Source organism: Capsicum annuum, chromosome 4, assembly GCF_002878395.1.
Source record: "Capsicum annuum cultivar UCD-10X-F1 chromosome 4, UCD10Xv1.1, whole genome shotgun sequence".
Taxonomy (NCBI): Eukaryota; Viridiplantae; Streptophyta; class Magnoliopsida; order Solanales; family Solanaceae; genus Capsicum; species Capsicum annuum.
In genome coordinates, this window is record NC_061114.1 from 102,997,282 (window position 1) to 103,005,411 (window position 8,130).

Here is an 8,130-nt window from a genome sequence, read left to right on the forward strand (position 1 = left end):
AGCTCTTTTACCTTCTCTCAAAGTTCTAACCTCCTTATGAATATCACCACCATATTCATCATCAATTTTATCAAACAAGTCTCCATAACCTGAATCTTCACTATTTCCACATACACTTTCCCAATCAAATTTAATAATTGAAAATTCTGATGCAGAAGCAGCATAAGACCCTCCAACTTCTTCTCTAGCACCCATTGAAGCTGCACTAATATTCTCTCTAACACCAGTAAAATTTCCACCAACCCCAGAAAAAACTCCACCCACCTCTTCTCCAGCACTTGTTAAAGTTGCACCAGCCTCTTCCCCAATACCTGTTGAAGCTGCACCAACCTCCTCTCCAATACCAGTAGAATCCCTACCATACAACTCTTCACCAAAACTAGTAGAAACCCTACCCACCTCTTCTCAAACACCTATTGAAGCTGCACCAACCTTTTCTCCAATACCAGTAGATTTTTAAGTTTGTGCAGCCTCTTCAAATCCTAAATTCTGACTACCTTCACGTGTTTGACCAAACTCTTTATGAAAAGAAGCACTAGATTCTCCACCCACATGAGTTTCATATTCAAGATCAAGAGAAGGGGGGGACCACAGTAGGCTCTTCAATTAAATGTGACACAAATAGTTTAACAATATCTCCATTTTTTAATTTGGGTACAATACCCAAAATATCCCTATCACATGTATCTTTAACCAACTTAGAAGACTTAGGTGGTCTAATAGAAACCACACAAGATAAACAATTATACCCAATTTCTTTAACATATCCTACAAACTCATAATAAGAGAATTTATTAGTATCTACATCAAAACAATCTGTAACAATACCTCTAACGTATTTAATTCGAGATTTTTGTTGTAAAATTTCTCCATGGTGAAACCTTAACGTAATATACACAAAATTCATTGTCAAACTGCAAAAACTTAAAAAAAAAAAAGACACATGTATTAGCAAAAAATGAAAAACAAAAACAAAAACAAAAAAAATCCTAAATTCTTCGAAAAATGAATGGGTTAAAACCCTAGACTATGTAAATGAAAAATACCTCCAAGATTTCAGTATTTGGACACAAATACGTTGATTCAACTGGAAAATTCTTCAAGAATTTTAATATTTTTGGGCACAAATACGTTGATTCAAGCGATTAGGTCATTTGATTAGGATGGAAATAAAGAGACTGATGGGTTTAGATGGTTTTAGGGGTATTTGATTAAAGCGGGTTGGGTTTATGAAAACAGATCTAAAATTTAATTAAATATAAATTGAATCGGGTTAAGTAGGGACCGATTTTTTAAATGACGTGGACCAATTAAAAAGCACGTGGTCCTACAACACTAAGTCTTAACCTGGTTGGATGGACAAGGGGGTGAAAATAATACACTTTGAAGTTTTTAAGGGGGCTATATAAATGTCAGTTAAGTTTAAGTGCTAAAGTAAGTTGGAGTGACAAGTTTGGGGGGTTTTAATGTATTTTTTCAAGGATAAAAAAAAGATAAAAAAATAAATATCAAATACATATCTATTGGTTAAACTTGAGATATGATAATTAAGCATTTAAGTTTTAGTATAAAGCAAAATGAATTAACACTTTGTACAAACATAAATAAATCAGTTTATCAAAATTAAATTTTAACCATAAAAATAAGAGTTCTTCATTTATTAAGAAAATATTTAGAATAAATTAATAGCCGAATTGTTGGAATTTTTGGTCGTGTCCAAGTGTCAGATGACTATGTCATGGAAGACAATACCTAATTACATATTTGGATAATCTAGATGTTCAATAATTATAATTTTAGTTGAAATTTTTAGGTTAACATTACATGCAACTTTAAAAGGTGAGAAGTGACTTAAGGCCTAAAAATACGATACATATGATCCTCTATGCCAATTCTCTTTTCCTTTTCAATTTCATATTCAAATTCTTAAATTCTATTTCTTTTCATGTCACATGTTTGCCTTTAGTCTCTGACAATTTCTACACAAAATAATCTGTGAAACATAACAAAAATAACATTAATTTCAATATTACAATAATAAAATATCTACATACTCTACCGATATAATGTAATAATTAAAGAAATATCTATTCATCTCTTTCAAAAAGAAAATAAAATAATAAATAATATTATATTCACAAAGTAAAAAAAACTAAAAACAATGATTAACTACATTTCAAGCAAGGAAGAAGTTGACGGAAAAAATTATATATGTAAAGAAAGAAATTATGGTATTATAAATTAAATTAGTTCATCTTTAACTTTTAGTGATCAATAATAAAAATGAAACACTCATCAACAATTAAAGAACTTTTTTTACACCATTATATACAAATAACATAAATTGTTTAATTAAAATAACTTTAAAAACAAAAAAAAGAACTATTCACATAACAAATAGAAAAATCCTAATTTGTTTTCCTTCATCATTTTTTAAATATTTAAATACTCACTAAGTTCTATTAACATTTACAATATTTTTATTGAAATTATATATCCAAAAAAGTAATCGATGAGCAAGAAGTAATTCAAACTATATATAACTCTATCAAAACTTTTTGAGCACTCTTTCTTGAATATCCCATAAACTAAATGTGATCAAACAATAAAAGATGAAAAAAAGATTTTGAGCAAGAATTTATTTTTGTCTTTGCGTTATTTTTTTCTTTCACAATTTCGCTAATTTAGAGGAGGCTATAGTGATAAAGAGGAAAAAGAATAACTTTGAATGAGAATTTTCATGACATAAAACATGAATTTATATAAATAAAGTGGAGGAATATCATAAGGCATCATAAACTTACAAATTAAATTTTGGGGGTTATGAATAATAAAAAAAAATGAGAGTTATAAATATCATTAAGAGTATAAATTAAAGAGGTTTGAGTTATGAATAGTTTTTTTTACTCAATACATTAAATAAAAAATTCAAACATTGGGAGATACTATCATGTACATTTATAATTAGGATTAGAAAAGAGATAAATTAGAATATAAGAGAACACATAAACCATTAAAAAGAAAAGATGAAAAATCAGAAAAGAAAGGGAATATATTAAAAATCATTTTAAAAAATGAATGTTTTCTATAATTAGGATTAAAAAGGAGATAAATTATACTATAAGAGAAAACATAAAACGTTAAAAAGAAAAGATGAAAAATCAAAAAAGAAAGGGAATATATTTAAAATCATTTTAAAAAAATGAATGTTTTCTTCAAGCATCTACAATTGATGACTTTTTAAATACATAAATATTTAAAATGAGGAGAAAATTCAATTAATGTCCAAAAAAATAAATAACATTTTATTTTTTTACATAACACATAAATGAAAAAGTTTGATAGCATTGATGATGAAAGTTATTTAATATGACTATCTTTAATATTGTGTATAAATGTTAAGGTGAATCTTTAATCTTTTAAAATTTAAAAATGGTTAAAAAAATCCACAAAAAAGATAAATAGGTTTGAAGGCCTCTAAGGCATGCCACATAGGATTGACTAAAACTCTCCTTTATATATATATATATATATAGGGAGAGAGAGAGAGAGAGAGAGAGAGAGAGAGAGAGAGGGATAGATAGAGAGAGAGGCTCATTTCCCAAGTTTCTCTCTAATTTCTTTGGGATCTAAGAAGCAAAATTAGTTGCACTATCTACTACAGAAGCTGAATATATGTTTTCTTCTTCTTGTTGTGCTCAATTATTATGGATCAAACAACAACTGAAGGATTTTGGGATTGTTTCAAATACTATTCCTCTAATGTGTGATAGTGCAAGTGCTTTAAACATGGCTAAAAATCATGTGCAGCATAAAAGGAAAAAGTATATTGATGTGAGGCCTTATTTCCTAAGAGAAAATATTAAAAAAAAGGACATTTGTATAAGATTTTGTAACATTAAAGATTAGGTGGCTGATATCTTAACAAAGGCTCTTCACAAGGAGCAATTTATGAAGAATAGGCTGAGGTTGGATTTGATCAAGATGGAATAAACTACTTGGTGGATCAGTTTCCTTAATTCATTGGCTATGATAAATAGATAGGTATCCTTGATAGAATCTGTGCATTTTGGTCTAACTCAGTTCCATAACTTTGTAGGTATACACGCATGGTGAGACACTTTGAAGTGACAGATCAGACAGACATAATATAAGAAATTCATGCAAGTAAGGGAGGGACCTTGTCCTATCCCACAAGTTTGTATCATTCATGTGCACTTTAAAATTTGCATAATAGTCTTGTCTAAAAAGCCATGTCCTTTCCCGCCTGTCTATAAACTATCACAATCATTGAAGAAATGAAAAGTCACCCCTATAGGGACCAGACACATCCTATACTCTTTAATTTTAAACGTTGCACCTTTCCTTCTTTTTAAAATTAAATCAAACCATTTTCCTCACATATTTCATTTCTAAAATTAACACCAAGTCTCCTATTCTAAAGTAAATCTTTTTCTTCTCTAAAAATCATCCTTCCTTATTTTAAACTATCTTTTAAAATATTTAAATGGCTAACAAAAACCTTATCTTTAAGCCCCATAAAAGAATCCAAAATTATTCAATCCTTTCCATCCCAATCCAAAAATGCTCCTGTTATGTACTATTTTCTACCAGTATCTATGGCTAAGAAAGAGTCTTCTTCAAACCCCCTTCAGGACACTGAACCTATCTATCTCCCATACCCTCTCCTAAAATACCAATGGTTGACTCGTCTTTCTTACAACTTTCATGGATGAGTCCACTATGGGAGAAACTCCAAAGATCGTAGAACTCTCATATAAAATAGATACAATAGCAGACCAAATTGAAGCCTTTAGGTCACCCATAGAAGTTGAGTTCCTTAAAAACCCATTATTCAAAATACCCAAAAATGGATGACCACTTTCTAATTAAACCTGGTTCTTCTACCCCTTCTGATTCAAACTCTATCTTTGCCCATCTTTTTAATGAAGATCTACTTATGAAGAAATCAAACCCCTATAGTAATGAGTTAGATGGAGAGGATTGGTTTCTTGAGAACCTAATTTTTCTATCAAATGACCCTAGGGAGAGTTGTGATGAAAATATTCTCCTTCTAGGTGACATAATTCCCAAAGCTGATGAGTACACCAATATGTTTGTTCTACCTCCTACTTAAGATGGGGAGATTAATAATTATGACTTGCCTCTAAGGTGGTTTGTGCAAAAACAAAGAGGTAGTAAGGTCAAGGAGAAAGTGGATGAGACTATAAAAGTGACAAAGATTTACTCAACAAGGAGTGCTAAGAAGAAACTGATGGGAGATGCCATAAAGGCTAATAAGTCTACAACTACTAAAAGGAGAAGATTGAATAAGGTGACAATGACTGAGAAATAAAATTTAGAGGTGGTTGAAGTTGGAGAGGGTTATGATGAAGTTTCTGCTACAACTGAAAAAATGAGGAAAAAATTTTAGAATGAATGAAGGAATAGGTATCCCCAACAAAATCAAGAATTCCAATTAGTATGAAACAAAAACATATTGTTGTGAAAAAGACAACAACTGTGGGACCTGATCCCAAGAAGATAAAAGTGTTTGAAGAAGGACCTGATAGTGGTTCTAAAAGAAGGAAAGTGGATGAAGTACATAAGAGTTTTTGTCGAGAAGAAGGAAATGAGACTCCAAGAACTCAAAAAGTGTTGATTAAGAGAGTCTTTTACTTTAGATTTTTAATAAACCTAGTATAGTGGAGTTAGTTTAGTATGTTAGGCATCAGATATGGTTTCACCTTGTAAAGGAATCAATTCCCTTTATCTTTGAAAGTGAAGTGAGGCAATTCTACTATACAATGAAGTTCTCAGATGATGGGCTGAGTTTGACTGCTTTAGTCTAAGGAAATAACTAAAATTAGATAAAGAAGTTCTGGGAATATTTTGGATATTCCCATTATTGGTTTGAGGATTGTTTCAAATCAACAACTCTCAATAGATTTTATGGTGTATTCCTTAAAGGTAGGGGAACATCTATGGCTGGTGTAGGAAAGAAATTTCTTAAAAGTGACTTTCAGTTAGTATTTGAGTTTTGTGAATAAGGTTGTTTTGCCCAGCTATGAAAAAAGGACAATAGCCTCTATTGTTGATCTTTTCATGAATGAGTGTCTGAGTAAGTTTGAGCTTATCAGTCTACCTGCTTTAATGATAGAGCACATGTATAATCAAGGAAGGAAAACATGGGATGCCTTATGGATATTTTCTAAACAGGGTGTTTGATTACTTTGGAGTAGTTGGTGAAAAGGAAACTCCTAGAAATGCTAAGAAGATGTTCACATTGACTACCCTGATTGAGAATGAGTGCATAGAAGGCAAAATGGGGACTATGTAACAAGTGTCAGAATTTCTATCAAGCCAGGATAAGTTTAGCAAAGAGATGGAGAAGATGAGGATCAGTTTGTTTTCTAAGGATACAAAGATTCTGCAGTTAAAGTAGAGGAACCAACAAATTTCCACTGAGGGTCCAGGTGTGGCTGAAGAACTTAGATCAAAAAACACAAAACTTAAGACTAAGGTCTCAACACTTACAGAGGAGGTTCAAGGGTTGAATATAGAAGTAAAGGAACTCACTAAGTAGTTGTTGAACTCTCATGCTGTAGAGTGTGCTAGGATGGAAATGCTACTTATGTCCCTCTCTCCCAAACCTCTATCTACCTAATCCCCCTTATTTTTTTTCTTATTGGAAATTTGTGTTAGTTTTCTCTTGTTGTTTCCAGTTCTTTTTTAGGTTAGAGAATTTATGTTAATTGTAATTTCATTATATGGTACTTGCTTGTCTTTGATGAATGTAGTCATATTTTGTGTCTATCAACCGTTTCTCCTTCTTTTAGTTGTTCATTCATGTTAGTGTTGCCCAGTGCCTATTAGTTAATAAATTTATGCTTATTACTATCTTGGTTTACTGTTCTTACTTTTTTGGTAATTCCGAAATAAGGAAGATTGAATTTACTATGGTAGAGACTAAGTACCATAAGTAATGAAGAAGAGAGTACTGATTATAGGGGAACATCGACAAGGGGAACACACACAGATAGTGATGTGATGTGTATGATAAGAGAGAGTGAAGAGATAATACTGGTAGGGGGAATGCTAATGTATGTGTAAATGTAGTTGCTCTAAAATCTGAATGAATTTTGATGCTTTGTGTACATGGTTTGTCATCATAAAAAGGGGAAAAATGTTGTCTCGTGTTTTGATGATGACTAAATGATATCCAAGAACCAGGTCCCTAGCCTACTTTACTCAGGTACAACTGTCATACTCTGCACAGTTTTGTCCACTAGTGCAATGACTGTTTTGGTGCACAACATACCAAAATGGATAGCTGGTCTAATAATAATTCCATCACTCAATTCTATACTACTATAAATATATAAGGATGCTCTTTCCTCTATAGGTTTTGCAAATTGAAGAATTTCATGGTGGCGGTAAAAACTCTCAAAGCTTAGGTTCTAAATCTCTTTCTGCTCATAGTGTAGGTGTTCTTGATTCATGTTCTCTAATAGATTTACTCAAGGATTAAGAGTAAAGCTTTTTATTTTGCTATTGAGTTTCTTAGGTAGATTTACCTGAGTTTGTTTTGGTTAGAGTTAACTAATATTGAGAGTGACATTAACAGAGTTGTTCAGATGTCTTTTATAATAAAGTTATTACAAACTAGAGGAACTTAGAGTTAAGTTCTTATGGAGTTAGTAATCAAGATGTGTTTCAATTATAGTGGAGTTTGAGAGCCTGTGAGTGCAGGCCATGATTTTTCCTCCCTTGAGCAAGGAGGTTTCCATGTAAATCATCGTATTTATTTATTTACCACATATATGTGTGTTTATTGCTTTATTGTCACATAATTTACTTGGTCCCTTAGTAGTGGTGTACCATCCATGTTTCAATAATTGCCATATTGCGTCCTAATGTGAACATGTGTACGACTCTCAAGATTACATTACTGCCTATGCCCAGCATCTTGCACGACCACAGAATTGGACACTAGCTGCTAAAATTTAAAGTTCCTTAATAGTTTCTTTGTGGATTTAGACCCTAAAACTCACTAAAACTTCTTGAGAAGCGAAACAACACTAGAAAACCACTCTAAAATCAGCCTACAAACCTATTTTTAAAACTCTC